A 14222-nucleotide genomic window follows, 5' to 3' on the forward strand; every position below is an offset into this window, starting at 1 on the left:
GCAAAGATACGCTTGAGATTAAATCTTTCTAAACTTCATACCAAATAGAATTCCTCCCTCCAGCTTTTCCTCTCCCGTCCTCCAAGGCCAGCGCTCTTGTTTTGTGTTGTGTTTTCATGATTCAACATCTGAGACCAAAACTGAGCAGCTGGGAAATGTCACTCAGGTCTTACCTTTCAAGCAAGTATTTCTTGCTCTCAGCCTGCACAACCCACCCTCCCTTCCTCCCACTTCTGCCCTCCAAACGGAAGTGAAACCCATCACACTTCGCTCTCCACTGTGTGCTGTGGGCTGGGCTTGTCCCCCTGCACTGCTGGCTCTTCTTGACTGCATTAAGCAAGTAAGAAACAAAAGCAAAACAAACTCCAATCATTCAGAGTCGCCTCAAACCCAGTAATTTCGTGTCAACATATTACGCACACTGGAGAAATGTTAGTGTTCAAATAGACTAATTAAAAATGTTACTGCAATTACTTTTGCAACACAAATGATGCTAATTATATAATGCTGCAGGAATTGGAAACATGATTTGGGAGGGTTTCTGTGTGCCGTGCGCTGGTAGCGCCGTTGGCGGTGCCGGAGCCGCCCCGTGCCCGGTGTCGGGGCAGCGCCACGGGGCAGGTGCACAGAGAAAGGGGAAGTGGGTCTGGGCCCAGCACTGCACAGATGGGCTGTGGTTCTGCACAACTGAGTGCAAACAGAGCTGACAGGGAACATGGGGAGATGTGCCCCTTCACATGGGGGGCTGAGGATCAGGCTCCTTCCCAGGCTGCTTTTAAGCCTGTCACCTGAGCTGGCTTCCCTAATCCTGCACTTTCCCAGGCTGGATACCTGAGGCTCAGGGGAGGGGCTGGGAAGGGAGATCTGTTTTGGAAGGAGATCTTTCCTGGGGAAATCTGGACCTGCACAAGCCTCCTGCAGTACCAGGACTGGGCCGTCGGGCTCAGCAGGGACCACTCGATATGTTCAGCCCCATCAGTGTCCCCTTGCAGCACAGAAGGGCTCGCTTGAGTCTCTCAGTGGAAGTGGTTTCTCTTGCCCTCCCCCTCTGCTGTTAGCAGGGTAGATTCTTGTTTCTTATCTCCGGAGATAGCTGTCATCCTAAAGTGATCTGGGGCTCGGATAATGGGTGGTCTGTTTCCTTCCCGGGGTACCCGTTGCTAACGGTGTTGGCAGAAGGGAGCTGGGCACAGGGGCTCAGAGCTGGCCTGGGGGGCATGGGTGCTTTGGGGGTGGCAGGAGGGTTTGCAGAGCATCTCCCTGGTGCCTGTCAACTCTGACTCCACTGCAGAGGTTAGACCAGCCCAGTGTATGAGCCTCTGCCACAATTATTCTCCCAACTATTGCATCTTCCAGGGGAGTTTAATGCCTGGGCTGTCTCTAAGGAGACTTCTCAGCAAACAGTGCAGGCATTTCTGCTCACTCACACACACATGATCCTACAAATCCCTGCAGCACACGGGCTGCTGGAGGGGTGTGTAGGGCATCCTCACTTGCAGCAAGGTGTGGGCGGACACTCGCCTGTCTTGGCACCAGCAGAAGATGCTGCGAAACAGAGCAAAACCTTGAGGGTTTGGTGTCTGCTGTGGAACAGGAGGTGGGGTTGAATCTCCTCCCAAAACTTGGTGTGAATTCTGTTGACTGCTGGGGTTCTGTGTAGGAACTTGAGGCAGAGGAGTTGCACAAGCCCTTGTGGTGGGTGCTGCCCTCCCTCCCTCCCAGCCAGTGCGGCGGCTCCTCCTGCCTGGCAGCGCAACAGACAAAAACCTAAAAAGGCTGGAGAGGCTTCTCAAGGCTGTCCAGGCCCCCATTGGACCTACCAGCATGAGCACAGTGACTAAGAAATTAACTTCTAGCTGTGCCCATAATTTAGACAAGGGCAGAACTGCTTGAAACACGTTGTTGTAACGTGGGTGCAATCAGGAGGGGAAGGTGAAAGTGCCGTTCCCTGGTCTGGATTGGAGCTGTGTGCTAATGAGAGGGGATGTTTATATTGGTGGGTGGGATGGGATTTCGCTCAGAAGTGTTTGGGTGGATTTTTCCTGCAGAAGCCAGCTGTGAATGGATTAGTGCTCTGTGTTAACAGAGCTGTGGACCTGCTGGACCCCACCGTGGGCTGGCTGCCTTTGTGTGCCTGTGGTCCAGCTCAGTCCCAAAGGGCAGCACAGAGTGTGGTGGAAGGAGCAATTAATCCCTCCAGTGTGGCTTCATGAATCATTGTTCTGCAAGTCCATAAACTGGAGCTGTTTAGAAAAGGTGAGTAAGAAGCTCCCTATAGGGGAGGAGTAATCGCAGGTCTTTGGGCAGTGTGTTCCTCGTGCTCTTCGAGGGCTGCTGTGAATAAACCTTTGGAAAAGGCAGTAAAACAAAATCAGGGAAGCAAGAGTCCTTGTGTGGGAATCCTGGGTGCAGCCTTGGGTTGCTGTTGCCATGCTCTGGGGTTGCCTTGTGTGCTGTCCCCCTTAGCTGGGTGAGGGGAGCAGGCAGGGAGAGGATGGAGCACTCCAGAGCCCCTCCAGGCTTTTCAGGTGTGCTGTAGGAAATGAAATCTGGCCAAGGGCTTGTTCATCCCCTGGGGTGGTGTTCTCCCATCTCCAGAAACCAAAGCCACTGCACTCCTTGGAGTGGGATCCTGCAAGGGCTCCCTGGGGTGCTCACATCTGGTACCTGAACAGAGATGTGGGGCTGGGCCATCTGGACCCGAGTGTGATAGAAACAAGGGCTGCCCCCTGGGTTTCACATTCCCCAGGGAATGGACAGCTGTGGGCTGCTGTTCTCCTGCTCTGAGCCAACCCCACCATGCATCCATCTGGGGCTGGGCTGGTGGTGGTGGCCTCTGTGCCTTGGCCAGGAGTCTCTGGAGGCCAAGAGGTGATAGGAACATCAGAGATGTAAAATGACACAGTAAATGCCTGGGTTTTCCAGACACTGACCCAGTGGATTAAGATGAAAATCTCTCTGTAGCTCTTCAGCCCTATCAGGGGCTGCTCCTCTGGCACAGGGGCTGCTGTCCCAGCAGAGCAGGGGAGAGGGTGACCCTGGCTGGTCCTGTCCTGCAGCCAGCACCAGGAAGGCAGCTCTTGCACAAAAGCCCCAGGAGGGGTGGGGAGATGGGAGGAAAGCTCCAGTGGTGTGGTGCTCGGTAGCAGCCAAATGCTTGTGTTAGGCAGAAGCGATTCCCAGAGGTGTCTGTGCTGGCTGTAACTGTTCCCTGGAAGGGGAGGCAGCATTCCCAGCCATTACCTGCTCCTGCTGAGCTGCATCCAGGGCTGTGCAGGGGCAGAGGCAGCTGAGGGCTTGGCTGGATTTACTGTGGTGATCAGGATCCCTGTGGGCACCATGTGGGACAGCAGCTGTAGGGTCTGTCCCAGGGAATGCTGTTCCCTCTGTGTCTCATTCCAAGGAGCTGAGGACTGTGGGGAGCAGCTGCTGCAGCTCCTGGAGTGCCTGTGGGGTAATGGGAAGCTGTGCCCTGGGAGCTCCTGCTCTGGGCACCCCAAGCATGTCCTCCCCTGTGTGTGGCCAAGGCTTGACTGCACCAGCTGAAGGGATGGATCTGATCAAGCAGCTTCCTCCTGCTTGGAGGTGGCTTGTGTGGCTTTCCTGTGGTCAGTCCTGTTCTGTTCTGATTACCTGGATGTAGGCTGTTCTTAGACAGGTCTCCCCTGGAAAAATAAATTACAATGTCCTACTGATGAGTAGGTACCTGAAGTCTGTGTAATTAAGAACTTGCCAGCAACATTCCTTGTTCTCCTGTTCAGGATTATTCCTGTTCATTGATAGGAGAGGAGGCACTGTGAGCCCTCCCAAGGTCCCTCTTGATGCAGTAAGTCAGCCCTTGCCATTGCTTCCGACAGCTGAGCTGGTTCCCTGTGAAAGGAAATGCGTTTCATGAGACATGACAACTCTGCTCCCGCAGCCTGGCGGTGCAGATGGAGCTGCTGCTCACCCGGCAGCTGCTGGGCACGCTCTGGCCACATCCTGCTCTGCAGCAGGAACCGCTGCGGGAGGGTCTCCTGGGGCTGCGCTGCAGGGCTGGCACCGACGGGCACGGGGCTCGGTGTCCCCCTGGGCACCGACGGGCACGGGGCTCGGTGTCCCCCTGGGCACCGACGGGCACGGGGCTCGGTGTCCCCCTGGGCACCGACGGGCACGGGGCTCGGTGTCCCCCTGGGCACCGACGGGCACGGGGCTCGGTGACCCCCCTGGGCACCGACGGGCACGGGGCTCGGTGACCCCCCTGGGCACCGACGGGCACGGGGCTCGGTGACCCCCCTGGGCACCGACGGGCACGGGGCTCGGTGACCCCCCTGGGCACCGACGGGCACGGGGCTCGGTGACCCCCCTGGGCACCGACGGGCACGGGGCTCGGTGACCCCCCTGGGCACCGACGGGCACGGGGCTCGGTGTCCCCCTGGGCACCGACGGGCACGGGGCTCGGTGTCACCCTCCTGCAGAGAGGCTCCTGGGAGTGAGGTCTCTTCTCTCGGTGTTCATGGAAAGCCTCTCTCCTGGAAGCTGCCCGGGCTGGGCACACCCGGGCTGGGCACTCGCTGCTCTGCTCTGGCTGCTGATAAACGCTGCTTAGACGAAGTGGTGACTCTTTGCCTGGCTGAGCTGCCTGCAGTGTATCAGGGCTGGGGAGGGGGCACGGGCTGGCACAACCCCCCTGGCTGCCTGGCCCAGGCTCTGTGCCACAGCACTGACCTGGGGCACTGTTGCAGCTCTGCTCAAGCTGTTTGCTTTTGAGGGATTTTTGGGCTGACTTCCTCAGCTGTTTATAGCCATTCTGCTCTTCTCATCATGTGGAAAAAAACCAAAAATCCAATCCAGCATGATGCTGGAATCAGAGAGTGTTTGGGGTGAGCACAGGTGACCTTGTTTACCTCTTGCTTTCAGAATTTAACTCCTGTGGCCCAGAGCAGGAGCCCGTCTGCCCCAGCTGATGGGCACTGACTGCTGAGTGCCCAACACTTCTGAGTTACATCGTGTCAGTTTAAATAATTTACTTCCATATTTGGTCTTGCTTTTGTGCCAGATTTATACATCTTGTTTAAATCTGACAAGCAGAATATACTTGCTGCTAATCCGAGCTGGACAAGCCACTGCCTGCCAAAAGATCCAATATTAATAGGCTCCAGTACATGGAAATTACTGGATATGCAAACCTGAGGCTCATTATGGCCCAGCTCCTTGTAAATTGGCTCTTTGCATCCACTTAAATCTGGATTTTTCCAAAGAGTCATTCTACTGGAGCTTTCCTCTTTGGGTAGCAGCTGCCTCCCCAGAGCAATCCTTGAAACAAGGGAAGCTTTCTGTCTCTGAGCAGGAGATAAGAAGTGCATGTTTTTTGGAGGGTGGTTTGGAAAATGAGGACATAACTGGTGTCTCTGCAGGGAGATCCTGGGAGCTGCTGGGCAGGAGCAGGTGCTGCCTGCTCAGGGTGGCTCTGCCTCTGCTGTTAGTGGGGACACGTGTCTGTGGACATGGATCTGCTGGAGTGAATCCATGGAGGTGCTCCAAGGGCTGGAGCCCCTCTGCTCTGGAGCCAGGCTGGGAGAGCTGGGGGGGTTTCACCTGGAGAAAAGAAAGCTCTCGGGAGACCCTTAGAGCCCTTCCAGTGCCTAAAGAGGCTCCAGAAGAGCTGGAGAGGGACTTTGGACAAGAGACAGGGCAAGGAGGAATGGCTTCCCACTTCCAGGGGGCAGGGTTGGATGGGATATTGTGGAGTGATTGTTCCCTGTGAGGGTGGGCAGGCCCTGGCACAGGTGCCCAGAGAAGCTGTGGCTGCCCCATCCCTGGGAGTGTCCAAGGCCAGGTTGGACAGGGCTCAGAGCAGCCTGGGCTGGTGGGAGGTGTCCCTGCCATGGCAGGGAGTTGGAACGAGATGAGTTTTAAGATCCCTTCCAGTCTGAACTATTCTGGGATTCTATGATGCTATGTTTAAAATCTTCAGTCTCTTGTAGTTCTGATTCCGTCTTCCTACATTTGATATTTAGTCAGCAGCAGGGAAGCTAAAAGAGATTCTGATGTCTAAATCTCAGCCTTCAGCTGCTCCTCCTCTTCCTCGCGCTGTGACGCTGGTGCGTCCCCCTGATCCTGCTGGTTGATTCCTCCCAAGCTTTTGTTGCCATCCAAAGGGATGCAGCAGTAATAGCTTCACCTTCGGGGGGAACAGTTAAATACCTTTATTCTGCTGGTCTGAAGAGAGAGAAGAAGCACGTTCAATAGCTGACACTCTGAGCACATGAACAAATGCATTTTCATGATTTCCAATTACAGCAGAAGAATGAGAGAGTGAGGTTGTGAAGAGGAGTGAAAGTCGTCCTGGCTCTTCTGAATGGCTTCATGCAGCTTCAGTGGTGACATAGCAATGAAGTCAGGAGTCAGTGCAAAGATTGTTTTATAATATCAGTGAGAAGCCGGAGTGAGGGGGAAGTGGCCCACGAATTTCATTTGCATCACTGAGTGGATTAGCTCCTGACGCAGTGCAAAGTCATTATTTACTGTGTCTCCAGATCTGTTGCCTTTCTCAGCACCGTGGTTTGGAGAGGCTGATTCAGAGATGGTTACAGCTTCCTTTTCTACTTGGTGGGGACTGTTAGCACTTGCCTTGTAAGCAAAATGATGGTGCTTGTCAAGGTTCTTAATACTGTGCCTGCCCCAAGAGGCTGAGTAATTTGGGATTAGGTTTTTTCTTTTTTTGCATTAATACCCTAAATATTTCAATTTCAACTTAGTTTGGGAAAAATATTTGGCAATACTCCATAACCTGCCTGTAACTGAGTAGCCAAGAGGAGGAAGGCTGCCTGAGGGATAAAACTGGTGCATCTGTGTCCCCGCTGTCCAAGACAGATGCCCTGTCCCCACCACGGAGCAGGAGGTGTGCCAGGCCATGCCCATGTGCCAGCGCAGTCTTGGGGACAGTGAGGGAGCCCCTCTGTCCCCAGCAGTTGCTGTCTCTCAGGATAAGTCAGTGTATTGTCACCTGGAAGATTTAGGCACAGTTTGAAATAATCCCCCAAATGGTTATTTATAGACTATCCAGAGCTCGACACCTTCCCTGTGTCACGATGGGGGAGATGGGCTTTGGTAGAGGCTTTGCTGTTGCCTGTTCTGGATTTTTGAAGGGGTGCCTTGGGAAACCAGCCTTGATGAGGGAGTTGTTGGCATCTCCATGTTCACTTGGTTTCTGAAGAGTTTGATGGAATAATTTGCCTTTTGGTGTGGGTCTAATTGGAGCCAGGTGCCCTTTCATGCAACAGCTGTAATTGCCAATGGATTTCTGAGGATGTAGAGCTGCCAAGAGGGGACATCCCTGTGTGCAAGGGGAAGAAGAGCTGAACAGGACCTGTCTTCCCCCCCACAACCTGTCACAGGAGATTCTGCTGGTTTCTGCCCCAGGAATGGCTCTAAAACTGAACTAATTCACATTTGTGTGATCATGTGTCTAAGGACCGTCTCCAATAGCTCAGTCCATTAACTTCCAAATTTGTCTTACTCTCTTGTCCTAGTGGAGAGGTGCCTCAGGGCCAGAGCCTTCTGGAAATGAGGCTTGTGGGTCTGTAAGAGGAGCAGGAGTCAGTCCGTGGTACCTCTGTCTGAGGTGCCATTGGCAGGGAGGGCACAGCCCATCTGCAGCCACAGCAGTGGCAAGGACAGAGCTGCTGACCTGGTGTCTCCCAGGGCTTCTGAGGTGGAAAAAGTCTCACTTACTGGGTCATTTAGAGATTCTGAATCTGGGGTTTTGGCAGGAGGAAAGGCTTTAATTAGCTGCTGCTCAGTAGGGCTGCTATTAGATCTTCAGAGTAAGATGCTGCCGGACTGGAAAAAATGCAGCAATAGCTCATTTGCTCAGGAAGCTGTGATGGTGATTTGCATTTTGGTTGGGTGCTGAACCCTTGTGGAGAATTTTTCTAAAATAACTTTAAACTGTAGTTCAGATTTCTTCTTTCTCTGCAACTGGGTGAATATCTGTCTTGGTACCAAACACTTGGGGTTTGAGTTCCTTTGTTTGCAGCTCTCGCTCCACAGCGAGGGAGGCAAGGGCTGGACTGGACTGTGGACATGTCCTGTCAGCAAATCCTGCATGACAAATGGCTTGTGTCTTCCCATCTTGGAGCACAATTAAATTCTCCTTTATTATATACCTAAAAGGATTTTTCTGCTCCACCAGCAGCCCCTCTCTTGACCTGAATACCCAGGAGACACATAGTGAGGTAGGAAGCTTTGCAGTGTGTCTCCTGAACCTCGGCTCTGCTGCTGCTTGTAAGGTGCTCTGAAATGGATTCTGAGCACTTTGGAATGTATTTTGGACACTTTTTTCTTTGTTTGTTTCTTCTACATTGTCAGCTTGCACACATGCAAAATCAGAACAAGCCTCCGTGCCCTCGGGCTGGCTCTTGCTCCAGACTCCACATCGGTGTTGCCCAAGAGGTGAGAGCAGTGCTGGTTGGGTGTTTGAGGGCAGCAGCTCTGCCACCAGGGTTTATGTTGGGCAGGAGCAACCATTTCTGCAGTGATGTGCCATGGGCAGGGGCCTCACAGGCTGTCCCTGGCCCTCTGCTCACCTGGGGCTGGTTCTCCTGGCGAGCACCTCCTCATCCTGCCTGGGTCCTGCTCCGCATCCTGGGAGGATTGCTTTGCTTTCATTGAAGGTTTCACCTCAAGTGGTTGCTGTTCCTTTCCCAAACAGAAGTTGTAAATCTCTGGCTGTTTTGGACTCTGTGCCAGGCTTTTGAAGACTTGTCCCTCTGCCTTCACTTGGCTACAGTTTGACCAAACAGGTTGTGAGGCAAGAGGCTTATTTATCTTTTAGGTCATTTTAGCCCTTTCTCAGGGTGGTGTGAGCATGGCTTGCTTGTGTGGGTGGGAAAAATGGGCTACCCTGGGTGAGGTAACACACTGCAGCACCTCCTGCCTGGAGGCAGGTCCCACAGGGTGGGACTGAGCAGGCAGCCCTGCCTGTATCCCACAGTGCCTGCTGGGGTGGGCACAGGAGCTGCAGCACAGCATCCCTGGCCAGCAGTAAGTTCTGTTGCTGCCAATGGTCCCTGGTGTGGTGGAGTTCCTTCCAAACCTCCTCCCCTCTTCTGGGCTTTATAAATTTGGAATCAACTTAATTTCTCTGCTGTTACTATTAACTGAGTCCAAAAGGATGAAAATAAATGCCTGTTGGAAGGGCAGGCTGACTCACTTTCTCATTCTCCTGTAAATTTCCATTTAAGTTTCAGTTCAAGCTCAGGTATGAGGGGAGTGAAAGCTGGTAATTTGTGACAAAAACTTCTATTTTAGCTCATGGTAGAAGAACTCCCTTTTTAATTGCAGAAATTATAAGGCTGGGATTCTTGGGAAGGAATACCACTCCAGCAGGTACCTGCTGACTGACTGCTGGATGCTCTACTACACAACCAACTTGTGGTTGTCCTACCCTTTTCTGGACCTCTTCCTGCTCCCTGGGAGCTTGGGGACAGCAAGCATTTTCTGCTGTGGGTGGAGGGGCTGCCCTGCCTCCCCCCAGGACCAGGGGCTCCTTCCTCGCTCTGTGGCTTGGTGACTTATCTTATTCCTGAATCGGATGCCTCGGGCTCTGCACCAAGTTCCTCCCTTATCACTGCTGCCCTCACTGTAATTTTGCTTCCACCATGTCAGAGCGAAACAAGAAAACTTCTTTAAAAAGCAGGAGGACAGTCATGTGAGGGAGCAGTGTTGTGTCAGCACTTAGAGAGGGTTCAAAATAACATGGCCCATCTGGTCCCTTCTGAAGGCATAAGCACAAGGCTCCCAGCCTGGGCTGCTCTGCTTGCCCCATGCTGGGACACTCAGGAAAATGCTGTGGGACTGGTTGGATGGTGGTGCTGGCTGGGTTGGAAGGGACCATAAAGACCCCCCAGTTCCACCCCCTGGCAGGAACACCTTTCACTAGACCAGGCAGCTCCAAGCTCTGTCCAACATGGCCTTGAACACTTCCAGGGATGGGGAAGCCACAGCTGCCAAAGACACTTTCCAGCTCTCCTGGAGCCCCTTTAGGGACTGGAAGGTTCTCCAAGCCCAACATCCCCTGGGGGTGGAAGCAGCATCCCTTCCCCGTCAGCCTGTGCCCTAAATTAGAGTGGCAAGATGCTGCAGTGGGTCCATATGGAGACTCCTAAAATAATAGCTGGCAGCTCCTGCTGACTTGCACGGGGTGCTAAAGCTTCTGGCTTTAGGAATGACAGTTTAGGAAACAAAAGTGCTGGTGGGCTGGAGCCAGACCAGAGGTGCTGTGGCTTGGCCCCACAGGGCACCTGCATTGGGATGGCCACTCTCAGGATCATGATCTGCTGTTAGAACATCCTGTGGATTGTGGGGAGCTGTTGTCACCCATCCATTTATTACAAGGCTAAAACCAAGCTTTCAGGAGAGCTGGGGGCAAACAGTTTCTCTTAGTCAAAACATTTCTGGGGCAGGTCTGTGATCCTGAAGTGTAGAAGTGCTGACAGACATGTGCCTGTGTGCTGGGAATGCTGGAGCTGTGGAATCACCTGGTATTTTAGGACTGGAGGTGCCTACATGTGGATATTGCTGCTTATGTTTAAATCACGGTTTATTTGCCACTGGTTTTGATGTACTTTTCCTCTAATGAGCCAGGGCCAGTGGATGTCTAATGAAGAGCTCATATCTCATCTTCTGCTGCTGTGGAGATGGTTGGGCTCCTAATTGTTCTGCAGTGGCTGTGGGAGGTGGCTGCCTGTCAGGACAGCTGTGCCTTTGATCGGGGTATTGCACATTCGGGTCTTGTCCTGCTCAGGTTTCATGCACTGTCCAGGCCCTGCCAAGCCATTACACTGAAAGGAGCAGCTTAATTGCTGGGGCTCGTGGGGTTGGTGGGAGCAGGAGCTGTGTGGGTCCTCTGGCAGAGCCAGCTGGGGGCACTGGGGGCTGCTGATGCCAGTGCAGGGAGTGATGCTCGTGCCCAGTGAGACTGTGCAAACCTGTGCTGAAATACTCAGAAGAGTGGCAGTTTGTGATGTCCTGGATAAAACCCCACTTTTCCTCTGTTATTGATGCTGTTGGTGTGCAGTGAACAGCCTGCTCTGTGGCAGTGGGGGGAAGGAGCTGCTGGAGGGAGCAAGCTGGGATGGGAGCAGGGCAGCCTGTGTGATGGTGCTGTGGAAGGACAGTCAGACTGTTGGTGGAGTCTGCTTAGACACTCAAATCCACGTGTTTGTACTGGGTGATAGCAAATTTTGGCAGGAACCTCCAGCCTCTGCGTGGCCAGACTGGGGCTCCTTGGTAATGCCATGTGCTGTTCCCTGATGTGAGCAGAGCTCAGCTGTGCTTGTCTGTACCATCCCACTGCTGCTGTGTGGCTGTTTTCAGAGGGGGAAGGACGGATGGGATAATTACCCTGTTCTGTGTGGAACTGCCTGATCAGGATGCTGCTTGTCTCCTATGAAGCCTCTGGCTCCTGTGCTGTGCCTTACTGGCTCTGCTTTGGGAACTGCCAGCCCTGGTGTCCCCCCTGCTGCTGGTGAGCTGGACGGGAGGTGACACATCCTGGCAGGACAGTTTTAGTGGCCCTGGTCCCTTTCCAGGGCACATGGTGGTGCTCTGGGGCCCAGGCCCAGCTTTTGTAAGCAGGGCTGTGCTGAAGTAACACAGAAACTGTGGAGTAACCTCCTGTAAGTGACTTCCACTGGTGGAGAAATGAGAATTATGTAGTCTGTGAAAAAAAATCTAAGGGCTTAAATGAACCTCAATCAAAAGATTCTTCATTTAGGTCTTTGTGTAATGTGGGTGAAATGGTCTTTTGTTTTGAGGCTATTTGCACTATGTGACTGATGGAGGATTCTCCTCTGTTGGGCCATGGGGTATCTCACCTGTGTGTCTGGGGGAGGTGACATCCAGCCTCTCTGGTGTCACCATACCCAGTTACAACCTTTTCCTGTGTGGTTTAGCTCACTGTCACAGAATGCTCTGCCTTCCCCCAGGAATGCTGCCTGTGGCAGGCTGTGCCAGCCCAGTATGAACATGCACCTGGCACTGCGTGGTCCTTCCTGGAAGTGTTCAAGGCCAGGTTGGATGGGGCTCTGAGCAACATGATCTAGTGGAAGGGGATGGAACTGGATGAGCTTTAAGGTCTCTTCCAACCCAAACCATTCTATGATTCTCAAACCAGGAGCATGGGTGCTTCCTTGGGCACAGCCTTCCCCTGTTTCCATTAGAGCCACAAGGCAGGTGTGGCTGTGTGCAGGCTTTGGGGTGAAGTAAGGCAGTGTGGAGGTACAGAACCTGAGACAAGGAGCCTGTGGCACTGTGGCACAGAGCCCACCTCATCCTCAGTTGCTGAGGATCAGCTCCTCGGTGTGAAACAGCACCCTGTGAAGGAGCTGGGAATCAGCAGAGCCAAGGGGGAGATTGTGGGGGAGGCAGCCCAGTGGGTGCAGGCAGAGCCCCACATGCCCACACAGGCAGCCAGTCTGTGCTGCATGGCATTCCCATGCATTGGAGATAAAAATTAATGGAAAGCACCAAGAGATGAACTTTCAAGGCTTCAAACTCTTCATGTCTTACCAACCCTTCTGAGCTCCCCAGTGACCTTGTGCTGCTGATGCCTGGGCACTCCTCCCTGTGGGCTCCCTCTCGCTGCTGCCTGGGTTTGCAGCCTTCCCTCCACTGCTGTTGTTGCCTTCAGTATCTGTCTGTGCTCTGCCTTGACACGTAGTGATTTTTCTCTCTGTGCAGGTTTCTGAGTGATCTAAATTGAGGAAGGGGAGGATCATTTACAGACACGGCACCGGTTCAGCTCTATTTTGAGGGAGTATTTTGAGGTTTGACTCAACTGTAGCAGCTTCTCTGCAGGGAGAGCTGGATTGATAGTCAGGAGTGGTAGCAGGTCAGGTAGGCTATTTTTGGAAGGGCTGTTTAATTGTCTGGTGTGATTCTTGCAGCGCTTGTGGCTGGATAGTTACTTATCTTCTGTCAAACTTTGTTAGCATGAGCTGGGTCTGGTTGCATACTGGTATTAAATAATAAATCCATTATAAGGGCTTGGATCTCGTTTGCCTTACTTGGTTGGGAGGGTGACAAGGGATAAAGTCTTCAGCATCTCTTCTGTTTTAATGCCAAAAAAATGCTGCAGAATTCTTGTAAATCTGTCTTCTCCCCTGCTGTGGTGGGTACGTCACTGGGTTCTGTGGCATCGCTGGCTGCCCCAGCCAGTGCCCACAGCAGGCTCTGCTGCCCTCCCTGCCCACTGCACTGACTGGCTTTGGTTTCATGCTCATTTTCCATCTCAGCTACATAAAGGAAATGCTCTTGGCAGCAGAGGGGGTTTAACTAAATGCTTTTTAGTCATCTAAGTTAGTGATTCAAATGCTTTCTCTCTGCTGCTCTCCCAAGCTCCAGAGCAGGGTGGTTTGGGCTGAGAGGCAGCTCTGGGCTGTCCCAACAGCCTGTGTGATCAGTGGGGTATGGCAGGTGCCTTCTGCACTTATCTTGTGATGTTAGGAGCAATGTCTTTCTCCAAAAGGGTTGTCCAGCCCTGACTCTGCTGCCTATGAAGCACTTGGGGCCATAGGTTAGGGGTGGGCTTGGCAGTGCTGGGGGAGTGGTTGGACTTGACAGGCTCAGAGGGCTTTTCCAACCTCAGTGATTCTGTGTTCACAGTGAGAGGTCTCCCTGTTTTATGTGTCTGGCAGGGGAGGAGCACAGCAGCCTTATTCCAGCTGCTGTGCCTGTGGGACGCCCACAAACACAACACGTTCTCCTGTGAGCTTTCCAGTCCTGTCCCTGTGGGTATCACCCTGCAATTGATGTCCCAGCATCTGTTGGCTCAACATTTCCATAACACAACAGCACCAGTCAGTGACATTGAAGTGTTAAGGTTGTGCCCAGTTTCTGGGAGTTGCTCAGTCCTGATTAAGGCATTGCTTTTGGATCTGCGACACGCTTGGATCTGCCATAAGCCACCTGTGTGACCTTGAGGTTCCTTAGTCTTGATCAGTGAACTGCACTCTGACTTCTGAAAAAGAGAAAGGGAGGGTAAATGTGTTAGTCAGTGAGCTGTTTGGCTGACCTGCTGTTCCTGCATGACCTGGAGGTGAGTCCCAGCTCGTTTCTGTTGCTGGTTTGACTCGCTGCCTCCAAATCACCAATTTGTCCTGTCTTGTACAACAACCCCTTGGTGGATTGGTGGTGGCTTCAGGTGTTCCCCCAACTTAAGTAGGACTTCTGCAGTC

General features: G+C 53.0%; 1 protein-coding gene across 2 annotated transcripts in view; it reads left to right on the forward strand.

Moving 5' to 3' along the window:
- The window catches only part of PRKCB (protein kinase C beta), a 97385-nt gene that overhangs the window by 4589 nt on the left and 78574 nt on the right, over positions 1 to 14222 (forward strand). The window lies entirely within an intron of this gene.

Source organism: Pithys albifrons, chromosome 16 (genome assembly GCF_047495875.1).
Source record: "Pithys albifrons albifrons isolate INPA30051 chromosome 16, PitAlb_v1, whole genome shotgun sequence".
In the NCBI taxonomy this organism is placed as follows: Eukaryota; Metazoa; Chordata; class Aves; order Passeriformes; family Thamnophilidae; genus Pithys; species Pithys albifrons.